The following is a 12,984-nucleotide window of genomic DNA, read 5'->3' as shown; positions in this document are numbered from 1 at the left end:
GGGTGAATAGGGAAGCTCTGTAAGGACCTGGGTGGGCTAACATCCCACGGAGATAGGCCAATGACACACACATAAATATATACAGAAGATTACCTCAGATGGCGATAACTGCTAAGGTGACAGGAAAACAAGGCAATGTGGTCAATTATTAGGCGTGTGGCTATTTTAAATAAGTGGTCAGGGACAGTTTCTCTGAGGAGGTGGCATTGAGGTGAGAGGTTGGCGAGGCCAGATCACGAGGGCCTTGTAGGTTATGGTGAGCAGTGTGGGGTTCATCTTCCAACCAATGGGCAGTTGGTGTAAGATTTTAATCATGGATGGAAATGATCTGATTTGCTTTCATTCTTTTCAGGATCTGCTTTTAAAAAAACGTTTTCATTGAGGTGTAATCTACATGAGGTAAAGTGGAACAGCACATTCATCCAGGAGTACAATGCAGGGTCCTTTCCTGATATAGACGCTGTAAACCCACCCAGATCAAGAGACAGGCTCATGCCCAGAAGCCCCCCTTGGACCCCTTCTAAGTCAATCCCCTTTCATTATCATAGATTACTTTCGTCTGCTTTTGAGCTTTATATCAATGGAATCACGCAGTGTATATTTTGTGTCTAATTTCTTTCAGTCAACCTGATGTGTGTATGATTCGTCCTTTTGTGCTGTCGTGTAGTATTCCATTTCTTCCCTGCTCCCTGTGCTGGGAGGTGGTTGTTTTCTGCCTGTGACCTGACCGTCCTCCACCATGGACACAGAATGCACTGCCCCTAGAAACGAGGCGGACTTGCCCTCAGTTTCCCCTCCATAGCACCATGCTCGGCGTGGGACACAACGGGCACCATTTTGGGCCAAATAGGGCTGAGGTGAGAATTCATTCTGGACAGGACAGGTGGTCTAGACTAGAGACTGCCAGACCCCTCTCCTACAGGCCCGATTTCTCCCAGGCTCCGGCCGCCCTCCGGCCACCTCCCTACTAACCAAGTTCAGGTGCTCACACTTGGCTGGGCAGGGGTTCTGGTGGTTGCAGAGCCCAGAGTCCCCAGTGGCCAGTGTGAGGGACGTCGCGGGAAATGAGAGGAGCTGCGGCCAGCCGCCAGGCAGTGACTCCACAACCAAAAAATGTGCTCTTGGCCGGGCTCGCCTTCCTCTCTCCTCTCGGCCCTTCCAGGCGGCGAGGAGTTGGCAGGCCCGGGTGCAGATAACGGCGAGAGCCCCAGGCCCTCTTCTGTCATCGCCTCCCCAACGTGAAACCCAAGATCTTGTTTATTTATGAGGAAATTCTGTTCTGCTGCTCGACAAATGGTGTATGGGGGCCAGGGCACATGGAGCGTGGAGCCGGCCCAGCCAGGCCTCAGCATGCTACGCCTCTGTGCTGAGGCAAGCTGGGGAGGAGAGCTGGCAGCGACCGGAGAGCCACTTGACACTCCCCGGATGGGGGCTGGTGGTGGAGGGAGGGGTGCTCCCTTCCTCTGAACAGTCAGAAACCCCCTGCCTTTCCTGAGAGCCATCGGTGGACCGGTCAGGAAACCACAGACATAATAGCCTGGTGGCCAGTCTGATGACTAGGCCCCAGGGCCAGCACCAACTCTTCTCTGGGACTCACTTCCTGCCTACCTTCCTGGGAGAGTGAAATGAGATGGTGTATGTCAGTACCCGAGGCCTGGAAGAGGGAAAACACAATCTGCCAAGGGCCCACCACTTGTCAGGGGTTCATGTTAGTTATCTCGCTCCATTTACCACCAGCACTAGTGGTCGGTAGGCCTGTCCTGGTTCCATAGATGGGCGCTGAAGTCAGAGGGATGGCATAACTTGTCCACTGCTAGGAAGTGTGAGACATGCAGTTTAAACCCCGGCTGCCCGTCTCTCACCTGCCATCTGAGAAGGAGCAAGTGTCCAGCTGTGGCAACTATATATGGAGTTGTTTTGTGTCTGACCCGAGATCTGTGTTCTTGCCATCACACCTCCTTGCCTCTCGAAGTGAAATGCCCTGTAGCAATATGTTTGGTGGGGTCCCGAGGGATGGGACAGCATCTACTTCAGGATGAGGACTACTCCTTTTAAATTCCATTGCGATTTCAGAGATTTCTGGTTGAAAGGCCTGTCACTAACACAACCCTCATTGTCCAAATAAAGGGCACGTGCCACCCCAAATATTCTGTTCCCATTTCGTGTGCCTGGGTGGAGCTGGGAACTGCTGGGTTGGGGCACAACCACGTGTTTGTGCCCCAACTGACCCATTCATGTGCATTGCCAGAACTTTAGACTTACACCATCAGGGGAACATTTTTAATGTCAGAAGTAAGACCAAATCTATCACCTGTGAAGTAAATATAAATGGGTTAATGCCTCTATCGAAAGATAAAGACTTTAGCTTCAGAACAACAAGGTCCATCTTTCGCTCCTTACATGTTTTCAAAATGTACCCACACCGAACCCCAAATCTTCCGGAACTCCTCCTTGACCTTCCCTTCTCCGTCTACATGACTCAAACCTCTCTGATTTCTCTGATGCCAGCTTGCTTTAGTTTTATCGTAAAATATTTCAGACAGATTTAAAAGGATAGGAAATAGTGTGCCACCCATTCATCTACCACTGAGATTTAATAGATGCTGACATTTCCCATATTTATTTCGGATCTTTTTACAGGGCCCACTGTTCCCTCCCAGCATTCATCACTAACTTGAAGATGACATGCGTATCAATTTCCACGCAAGTTTAAGACTTTTCCTACGTATGGGTGTATCACAAACTATATATGGAATTGTTCTGTAGTTTTAGAATTTATCTAAATAATGTCATGTCATACATATCCTTTTACAACTTGTTCTGAGAATGACACATATTGAGACACATGGATGTCTTTCATTAATTTTAACTGCTTAAATAGTTCTCGCTGCGTGAATGACTAACAGGTTGCTTATCCATTTATTCATTAAAGAACAACCATTTTTCTTTTTTTGTCATCACAAACAGTGCTTTGAGAAACATCTTTGTCACAGTTCCTTGTACGCTCAAGCTAGTATTTCTCTGGAAGTGGAATTTTTTCAGTTGGGCTGGTTTTAACACTTATGTCTGTTATCTGCTCTTTACCTTCCTCTCAAAGGATGTTAAGGAGGGTTCATAAACAGGATTGGAGTTGGGACTTGAAAAAAGAGAAATGGTCATGCTAGAAAGGAAACTGAATAGCATTCTAGAAAAGAGAAGCCACCAAAACTGACAGTCACACGGTGACCTGCCCTGCCATACTCTTTACCGTTAATTAACCCTGGGGGCCAGATGTGTGCATCTGCATTATAGCTGAGAACTTGGGGAGCAGCTCTTTTTAAATCATATCCTCAGGTTGGTTCTGTTGGCACTATATTCATTCTTGTACCAACTCCCATCTGAGAGTTGAGAGCCAGTGGTTTCTAAACCTGGCTTTGCATCATAATCACCCTGGGGCATTTTTTAAATATACAGATTCCAGCCCACGCCTGGAGATCCAAGGTTCAATGGGTCTAGAATGGGGCTTTAAAAACAAAAACACTTCCCAGGTGCTTCTGCTGCAGCTAGTCTGCAGCCCCAGAGCTAGGGGAGTATTGAAACCACCAATGATGCCTGTGGGTAAAGCTGTCATTGTCAACAGCATGAATCCTCTGGTTACATGCCCTGCTAACCTTGCGAGCACAGTAGGCGTGGCCTGCTCTGAGAGGCCCACAACCCCTCAGCTGCTCCTTACATGGAGTCTTGAAGAACCTGGCAGAGCCAGGGAGGGACCCGATTGTATCTCTGACCAAATGTAGCTCGCCCTTACCTTGTCCTTCTCACTATTTCCACTGGGCTAGCTGGGGACGGGGGGTTGGCTAGGCCATGTGAGAGCCAGTCTATACCATTGTCCATAAACAGTAATAAAAATAATACCCTCACAAACAGCCCTCTCAGTGAGAGGGGAATTATTGTGATCCCCATTTTACAGACAAGGAAACTGAGGCACAGAGAAACTGAGTGATGTTAAGTGGTGGAGCCGGGACTCAAGCCGGCAAACTGGCTTTAGCATCCACGGAGAGAACAATTCTGCCAGACTCTGCTGTCTCCTCACTGGGGGGGAAGTCTTCCAGGGACACTGTCTCCAAAGGCACCCAAGCCTGGTCCCTCCCATTCTGGGGTGCTGTGGGGAATCTCCAGTCTGGATCGTACCTTTTCTTATCTCAGTCCTTGCCTTTGTAAATGGTAGCTGTTCATATGTGAATGATAACACAACATCAACTGCCACTGCCTGAGCCCCTCCTGTGACTGTGCCAGACCCATGACCAGATGGTTTACATGGGTCATCACATGCAACCCCCACTGCCTGTCAGACCCCTGCACACAACTCTACATGGGGCCTCTTAACAGTTCTGCGAGAAAAGTTAGCCATGGAGAGGTGGGGTCACGTGGCTTAGGGTCCCATGGCCACTCAACTGAGCTTGGAGAGCTCCTCGCTCCAGGGCGCTGTGCTTGCCACCACTTAATGTGCATTCTAGCCCTCTCTTCAGAGTGAGGTCAATGCATATCATTGCAATAAATATCAACCGAGTCAGCAACAATACGGCCCCTCCCTGGAGAGACTATTACCCGTTTCCTGGGACTCTCCTTGCAAGAGCAGGAGTCAGGGTGTTTTGACTGAGCCTTTAACTGCCTCATCTCACTCTGAATTGATCACTACACACTTGCTCACTACGCTTCCTTCCTGCCCACTGCCTACTCCAGGCTTGCGCCCTCTGTTCTCCAACCAAATCCAGAGCCAGCATCCACATGCCAAATTGACGCTGTCCCCTTCTGAGAAGTCCCCTTCTCAGGAAACTTCAGGGACTCCCTACTGCCATTTCTCTTTCTGTGGAAGAAAACTGAGAGTGTGCCAGTTCTCAGCACCTCCCGTGTCCTGAAACATCCATGCAGCCATTCCTTCACATTGAGTGAGTCCCTCTGGGAGCTGGGGCTAAAAAGGGTATTAAAACCAGGAATGACAAATATCAGGCACAGAGGTGTCTGTTTTCCAGTTTTGTTTCCAAGGCGGGCATTGCAAGCTGATCACAGAGCTCGGCATCGTCCGAATCCCTCCACACCTGCCTTCCGGCGCTGCACTCACAGGCCACACATGGCTTTTCCGCACTTCAAATGTAGCCAATGCCACTAAAAAACTGAATTTTAAAAATTAATTTAAATTGAACAACTGATGACTGAATTATCCGAAAACTTTCATGAATATTCAGAACTTGGGAATGCGAATCTCCTTCTTCAAATACAAATTTTATGAAATCTAGATAAACATCAAGTATTTCTGATGAAAACATAGCCTCTGATTGGAGATGTAAGTGGAGTACGCAGATGACATTTTGAAGACTCGGTATAGAAAATTTAATGTAAAATACCTCGATAAGTTTTATATTGATTGTATGTTGAAATCATAATATTTGGACACATTGGGTTAAATAAAATAAAATATTAAAATTAATTTCACCTGTCTTTATTTTTTGAGTGTAGCTACTGGGAAAATTTTAATAATATGTGTCTCTCATTTTATATTGGGCTGTGCTGCTCCAGGCAGAGCTCTCTAGGCAGCCATGGTGAATTGCTCCGAGCTGGCACATGGAGGTAAAATCTGTTTGCCATCTCTAGATAGGAGACAGTCCCTGCTCAGCGGCAATTGGAGAAAATGCCATGATAATGTGGGAAGAGCGGCAGTAGAAGCACAAAGCTGAATCGATTGGTTCTGCCTGGCAGGAAGTTTGGGAAACCTTTTAGGAGGTAGTTTTGTGAATGGATGCCAGAGCAGGAGAAGGGCATTTCAGGACAAGAGAACAGTACCTGAAAGGCTCAGAGGTGTGAGGCAGAGCAGGTGGCTGAATGGGGAGCAGATGGGTGTGGCTGCAGCTCTGAGCTCAGTGGGAGCGCCATTTGAAGATGCTTGAGCTCTGATCCTACCTGTTCAGAGGCAAAAACGAAGAAGTCAGCTCTGGATCATGGCCCATGGCCACCACTTCATGTATCTATCCCCTTCCCCAATTCCCTTCCTAACTTCCAGGCCTTCGATGAACCTGGAGACATAGCCAAAAGCTCAGAGAAAGGAGCAATTTTGAAAATCAAAAAATTCCCAAATCTTGAGAGCGGGCTACCACAGCTAGGGCTGGATAAGAGATGGAAATTAGGAGTCAGGAGTCAGGCTGTAGCTCCCCTTGAGGCACATGCTTGGGCTCCATAGGTGGCTCATTATTTTTATCCATTGTTCCATTCATCATTTGAAGTTTATTAAGCACCTACTGGGGGCAATGAATTATGGAGGACACAACGGCAAAGTCCAAACACTCAAACAGCTTTCAAAGATCTGGAATTCAAGACATGCTCATTGAAAATTTAACTAATATTACAAAGTAATGTAGGATAAATGTGGTATAAAGTAGATGCTCAATAAATATTTTCCAAATCATGTACAAGGATGTTCATAACAGTAAAAACTAGAAATAACTTAACCTTTCACCATAGGGCAGCGGTCAATGAACTAGAATCACCACTAAGCGATATTCTTTTGCTGAGAAGATGGATGGATGGATGGATGGATGGGTGGGTGGATGGATGGATGGATGGATGGATGGATGGATGGATAAATATAAAGCCAGAGCAGAGAGAGTAACATAGGAGGTGAGAGAAAGCATCATAGAGGAGACAGTGGGGAAGGAAATGCACATAGTATGTCGTCAGTAAATGTTGTCCATATACATTAAGTTTCTCCCAGGACATCTAGTAAAATACCCTCCTCCAACCCAAAGACCCCTGAGAATATCCAGAGGACCCCATGAACACATGCCCTCTGCAGTGAGCCCCAGAAGCTCACTGTCAGTGCCTTGATGTTTCAGGTTCCTTCCCTCCACAGGGCCTTGTCACATGCTGTCCCCTCTACTTGAGATGACCCTTCCTCTTTTCGCTTTGGTAACTCTTAATCTTCACACTCAATCATTTACTTTGGGGAGCCAGGGGGCACCAGGTAGACCTCATTGTAGTCTCTCTTATACACCACTGGTGCTTTCCATCAAAGTACCTCCTATCGCAGTGGATTAAACACTCTTTGTGTCATCATCTGATTAATGTCTGAATCTGTATAGACTTTAATCTCCTCTGAAGGCAAGACAATGTATGCTTTGCTTATCACTGTATCTCCACACCTAGCCCAGTGCTTTGAAGGCAGCAAACATTCAAATACCTGTAAATATCTGTTGCATAAATAAATGAAGACATATGCCCCTTGGAAGGAAAGAACAGGAGATCCTGACACGAATAAGCCCTCCACAAATGCCTGTTCTTCAACTTGAACTTGACAGCTCAATCCCATGCACAGGGTCAGTTCTTGGAGATTAGTTGATGAGCACTAAGACAGCTGGAGGTGGGGGTGAGGGAGAGAAGTGATTATAAGAAACCTGGAAAGAGAGTGGCTCAGTGGGAAGGCAGGAGAAGGCCAAGAGCCAATTTCTTCCTCTGCTCTTGGCTGTGGGCCCGTCCGGAACCCATGTGTCCTGGCACCCAGTGTGCTGCCTGTTCTCTTAGGCATTAGGAAACTTGCTCTGAATATTAAACACCCTGTGTACCCCCCTCCGAGAAAGAAAGAAGAAAACAGCTCTTTAACCCCCTTTGCTGGATCCTAGCCTGACGAATCATTCTTGCAGACCCATTGGGGTCTACAAGGGCCGCTAGGTGCAAAATGGCCCTACAGGCTGGACTAACGCCTTACTCTTGGGGTCACCAGCCCCTGAAGAGGACCCCAAAGCCCAGGGCCCAGGGCCTGGGAACCTGCCTGGCTCCCCAGAAGACACCTCTCCAAGAGGTGACTCATCTCTTCATGGACCTGGACAACGCTGGTTGGCATCTGGAGCAGCTGATGAAGTCACAGGCTCCTGAAAACCAATCTCCCAGCTGAAAGAAGGAGGAGGCAGGCCCAGAGAGTGAGAGTGGGGGCCAGGAGGGGAACCATGGTTCTGAATTTTAACAATCTTTGAAACAAAATGAGTGAACTCAAGTTAGCTGCAGGTAATTTAGAATGATGAGGCTGTTTTCACACTGGTGCCTCATAAATAACTTCTGATTTAAAGTTTCCAAGGATTGACTGGGCACTTCAAAAGACCTCCGCAGGGAGGAAATGAGCTTCTCCCTCCATGCCCTCCTCACTCAGGTGAGGGCTGAGATCACCAGCTGGAGGGGCTCATCACGGGTGTGGCCCGACCGACTCCCTGGCAACTGACAGACTTACTGAATGACTGACGAGCTAACCGGCCCACAAGCTAATGGAGAGACTGACTGATGGATGGGTGAGATAACCAAGTGATACTTAAGCCAATGGAGTGATACATCAGTGAATGGACTGACTGCCCAATTGATAGACAGAGGGACTGATGGTTGGTCAACAGACCAACTGACTGACGGATCATTTTGTCAGTGAGCTGGTAGATTATAAGGTTAACCCATCTGATTCCCCAAAAACCCAGTTAACCAGCTGACCAAGTGACCCACAGGCTGATGAACCAGCCTACACAAGTACTGACAGAAAAATGTGAAAAGGACGAGAAGGGCATCTGCTGGGTGAACCAGCTAAACAACCAGTGCCCAACACAATCATCAGAGAGAGAACTTAATCGCCAGGACTGCACACAATTAGGAATGTTCCCCAAAGGAAGATCAGATGCAATAAGTAAAGGGTAGCAGATGCAAAAAAGACAAAATACTGAAATGTCCACTATATGATGATGCAGGAAGAGGACTCTGATGCTTAGGTGGGAGATAACCCAATATTGTTGATGTCCAGAGTCGCATAATGAGACTGGGAGATTCCAATCCAATGTCAAGATGTGTTTTTTGCTATTTCGGTCTCCTTTGTGGTGATTGAATCAAATTAGCCAATGAGTGAGTGAGTTCAGTCATGGCCTCTCTTTAACATCTTTCTACCTTCCTCCTACATCCCTGTCATGGACACAGTGGACTCATTCATTCTCCTAAGGTCATAGATATGGGGGCATATAACGCAATCATGGTGCTATTCTGGTGGTAGGAACATAGATGATTATTTTTCCTTGCATTTTCTAATTATATCCTGCAGTGGGGCTATATATTATCTTGCAATGGAAAAATCACATTTATAATTTTAGAAGGAAAAATAAAAACAAACGTGGTTCCTTCCTCTCTTTTGCTGCATATCAAATACATATTTCTTGATTTATAGAGCTAAGGAGTCTTCGAGACTTGCCTCTTCTTACTTTTTGATGTCAGCATGGTTTCTTGAATACCAACTAGTCATTTCTCTTTTTCCTAGATTACTAGAACAGCCTTCACAGCTTCTCCCTGTTCAAGTCTGTCCTTCACACAGATACTAAAAGAATTTCCGTCACATTTTTCCTTTTCCAGAACTTCCAGGTAGCCGTTGGATTGCAAATATAAACCTTTAAATCTAGAATCAGCGGACTGTGAATAAGTGGTTCCCTCTCCTTGTGTACATCTGCCCACATCCACACACACATGAACACACATGTACACATGCATGTGTGCCCACGCACAGACGCTGCCAACCTCCACATTCTAACTTCTCACCACTCCCCAATTCAACCTCTCTGAATTTTTGACAAGGTTACACATCCAATAGTTTTCTCTCAACCAAAAGTAGAAAGCCCACACCCAAGCTATGCCCATCACTCTGATAATTCATCTATCTATCAATCACAAAGTATTTAAATTCAGTATTTGCTCACTATAATAGGTATTATGGAATCTCTAAAGAGGGAAGAGAGAAGGCTGCTGACATTTATTGAGTGCTTATTATTTATTGTAAGCATTGACTACACATAGGTGATCTTTTAGCATCTTCAATGAAATATGGTATTATCCCCATTTTACAGATGGAGAAATTGAAACACACAAAGGTCAAGCAAGGTTATTTACCCAAGGTTACATTGCTAGGAAACAACAGAGCTGTGATTTGAAACTAGATGTGCCTGACTCTCGCACTGTTATTTCACCACCTGGTTTGGGAAGCCAGACTATGTTTTTCATCACTCACTCAGGCATCCATTCATTTAGCAAACGTTTACTGAGCATCTACTCCATACCAGAACAATGCCATGTGCTGGGACACAGTGGTGAACAAAACAGTCACAATGCATACCTTCTTGGAACGTACTGTTTGGTGAGGTGAGGGAGAGAGACAAAAACAGTATCTATATATATATCTATATATATATATGTTTGTATGTATATATATACACACACACACATACATATATACACACACACATACATATATATGCACACACACACATATATATATAGTATATATATATATATATATATATATATATATACATACATTACTATATCAAATGTGTATATATTTATTGGTGTATATATATTTGACATACAGATATAGATATATAGATACAGATATACCAATTTTCCATGAGGAAGGATCCCAGGACTGGTGAGGGTAAAAGACAATAACGTGGGAAAACTATCTTTGATTTTCTAACGTTTATTACATATATTTCTTTATAGTTGACAGATCCCCTTACGGAATTTATTTGGAGCCAATTCTTAAGGGACAAGAGTCTACACATGAAACCAGGGCGGACTAGTTATACAGATGACTGGGACCTAGTCCAGAGAGGCAAAGCAGCCGGGTCAGTGGGGCCCTGACTGGACAAAGAGAAAGCACAGGTGTGACGCTGTGAGAGCTGAAGATGCTTTGGGAGCGGGAGGAATAAGAGCCCCAGCGTAAGCCTTCAGGACCGGCTTGAAGTGTCCCCATCCAAAACCTCCTTGGGAGATCCTAGCTCTGTGAGGCTATGATGGCCTGAGATGTAGACACCTTCTCCAAGGAAAGAGAGCCACCAAGTGTCCTGCAAAAGACAAGCTTTAAAAATAGGACCCTTAATAATCCCAAGGTCAAACTATTTCTGGCTTGAGATAACCAAAATACAATAACTGCTTACAAGATTCTCATATATTAAATACAGTGTACTGTGGGGTTTTGGAAAGATGAAGAAAGGCAAGCACCTGCTTGTCCCAAGACTTGTACTACTTGGCACACATGAGAGCAAGAACCACAAACCCTCTGATGGGCCCAGAAGCTTCCCCTGGTGGGAGCTGTGTTCTGGGGCCATCTGCATCCCACCCATCCTCCAAATGCTAGTTCCAGACCCAGTGCAAGGCTCACTTCATTCTAGAAAGTCCCAGCAAGAACACAGACTTGGAGGTTCCTACCCAGAAATTACCACAGACACACTAAGCGGCCTTGGGCAAGGTCCCCAGACTCTGAGCTTCAGTTTTCTATAAAATGAGAAAAATCATAACCATTTTTCAAGATTGTCATGAGGCAAAACTTCCACTTGTTTCCATCTCTGTGGCAGATACCCGCCATGTTTGCCTGCTCAGCGTCCTCTCCTTCTGTCCGGACCATCCACTTGACCCTTAGAGAACTGCTCCTTCCCCACTCATAGGCCATGTTGACTTAGGTGGGGCTGACTATACCTCCAGGCTTACAGAATGGGGTATGTGATCAGACTTGGCATGTGACTCAAGTGCATTCAATGAAATTCTGTCCTAGGACTTGTATTTGAACCTTGGAGAGGAGGAGTCCTCTTTTTGCTAAAATGCTCAACTGGGGAGTAGCAGTCTTGGAGCTGGACAGGCATCCTACCATTCCATAAGCAGAACATCCCTGAAGGTGAAGCCAAGCTGGAAGAGAGTGAATTCAAGAAATGGCTGGGCGTCTGGATCCAGCCATACCTGAAGCTGTAATACTCCTGTGATAAGCCTTCATTAGCTTAAAACAGTTTGAGCTGGATTTCTGCCCTTGCAATCTAATTAGTCCTGACTAATGTCCTCTCATAGGAAGAGATCTCCATGGACTGATATATTTGTTCACATGTTGGGTTGTGTGTGCCCTCCAAGAATCCTATAAATAATGGATTGGAAGAGGTTGGGGAGGAGACTTGGGACTCAGGATTCTCATTAAAACTCTTCCCAAAGAGAGAGGTTAAGACTATGAAGGAAGAAAATGTTCCTGGAAGTCTATGAAATGCCAGATTAAAATCGACAATTTATGATTACCTATTACATGCCAGATGTATTAAAAACATATTCATTTATTCACCATATATTTAGTAATACCCACAGTGTGCCAGACACTGTTCTAGGCAGCTCCATTCTAGTGGGAGAGCTGTGTCTAACCTGCCAGCAGGGTACCATGAGTCCCATTTTACAGACGAGGAAAATCAGAGCTCCAAGAGGAGACAGTTGCCTCAAGTCACAGCTCTGGACAAGGGTGGATTCAAGATTCTAACTTGGGTCTGTCTGACTTGAAAGTTCATGCCCTTGTCATCACTCCAGGCCACCCTACTTGTAAACCCTGCTCTCAGGAAACGTCGCTCGGCTCGTATCATTGCCTGAGATGGAGGGGAGGGGGCAGAGACACCCATACATAGCCTCTGGCTCAAGAGTTGGGACCCACAGCGTGTCAGTGCTTGGCCATGTTTATGTTGCTGGTCAGACAGCCCTGAGTGTCTCTGCCCAAATGGACTGTGAGTTGCGTGGTGGAGACTGGGGATTTTGTCTGAGAATCCTCCGACAGATAGAGGAACTGGCAGAGGGCTGAATCGGCGACTCTGCCCAGCCTGTGGTTTTTCAGTTCACCCCAAATCCTAAGTTCCAAATACACCCCATCTATCTCATCCCACCCCCGTTTGGGAAAAACATTAGTAGTAAAACGATAGAATCAGAGAGTCCTGGGTTTGAATGCTACCGTAGTAACGTGAGAAAAATCCACTTAACTCCTCTGGGCCTCAGTTTTCCCCAACTGAAAAATGGGAATGACAGGACCCATGTCACAGGGTTGCTACAGGGGCTAGACAAAGTAATAAATGGACATGGTCCCAGGACCACATGTAGCACATAGTAGGTCCTTGATGAACCCAAGTTACTTTCCTTCCCCACAGAAGC

This window comes from Rhinolophus sinicus, linkage group LG10 (genome assembly GCF_036562045.2).
Source record: "Rhinolophus sinicus isolate RSC01 linkage group LG10, ASM3656204v1, whole genome shotgun sequence".
Classification (NCBI taxonomy): domain Eukaryota; kingdom Metazoa; phylum Chordata; class Mammalia; order Chiroptera; family Rhinolophidae; genus Rhinolophus; species Rhinolophus sinicus.
Note: the sequence above shows the minus strand (reverse complement) of the source record.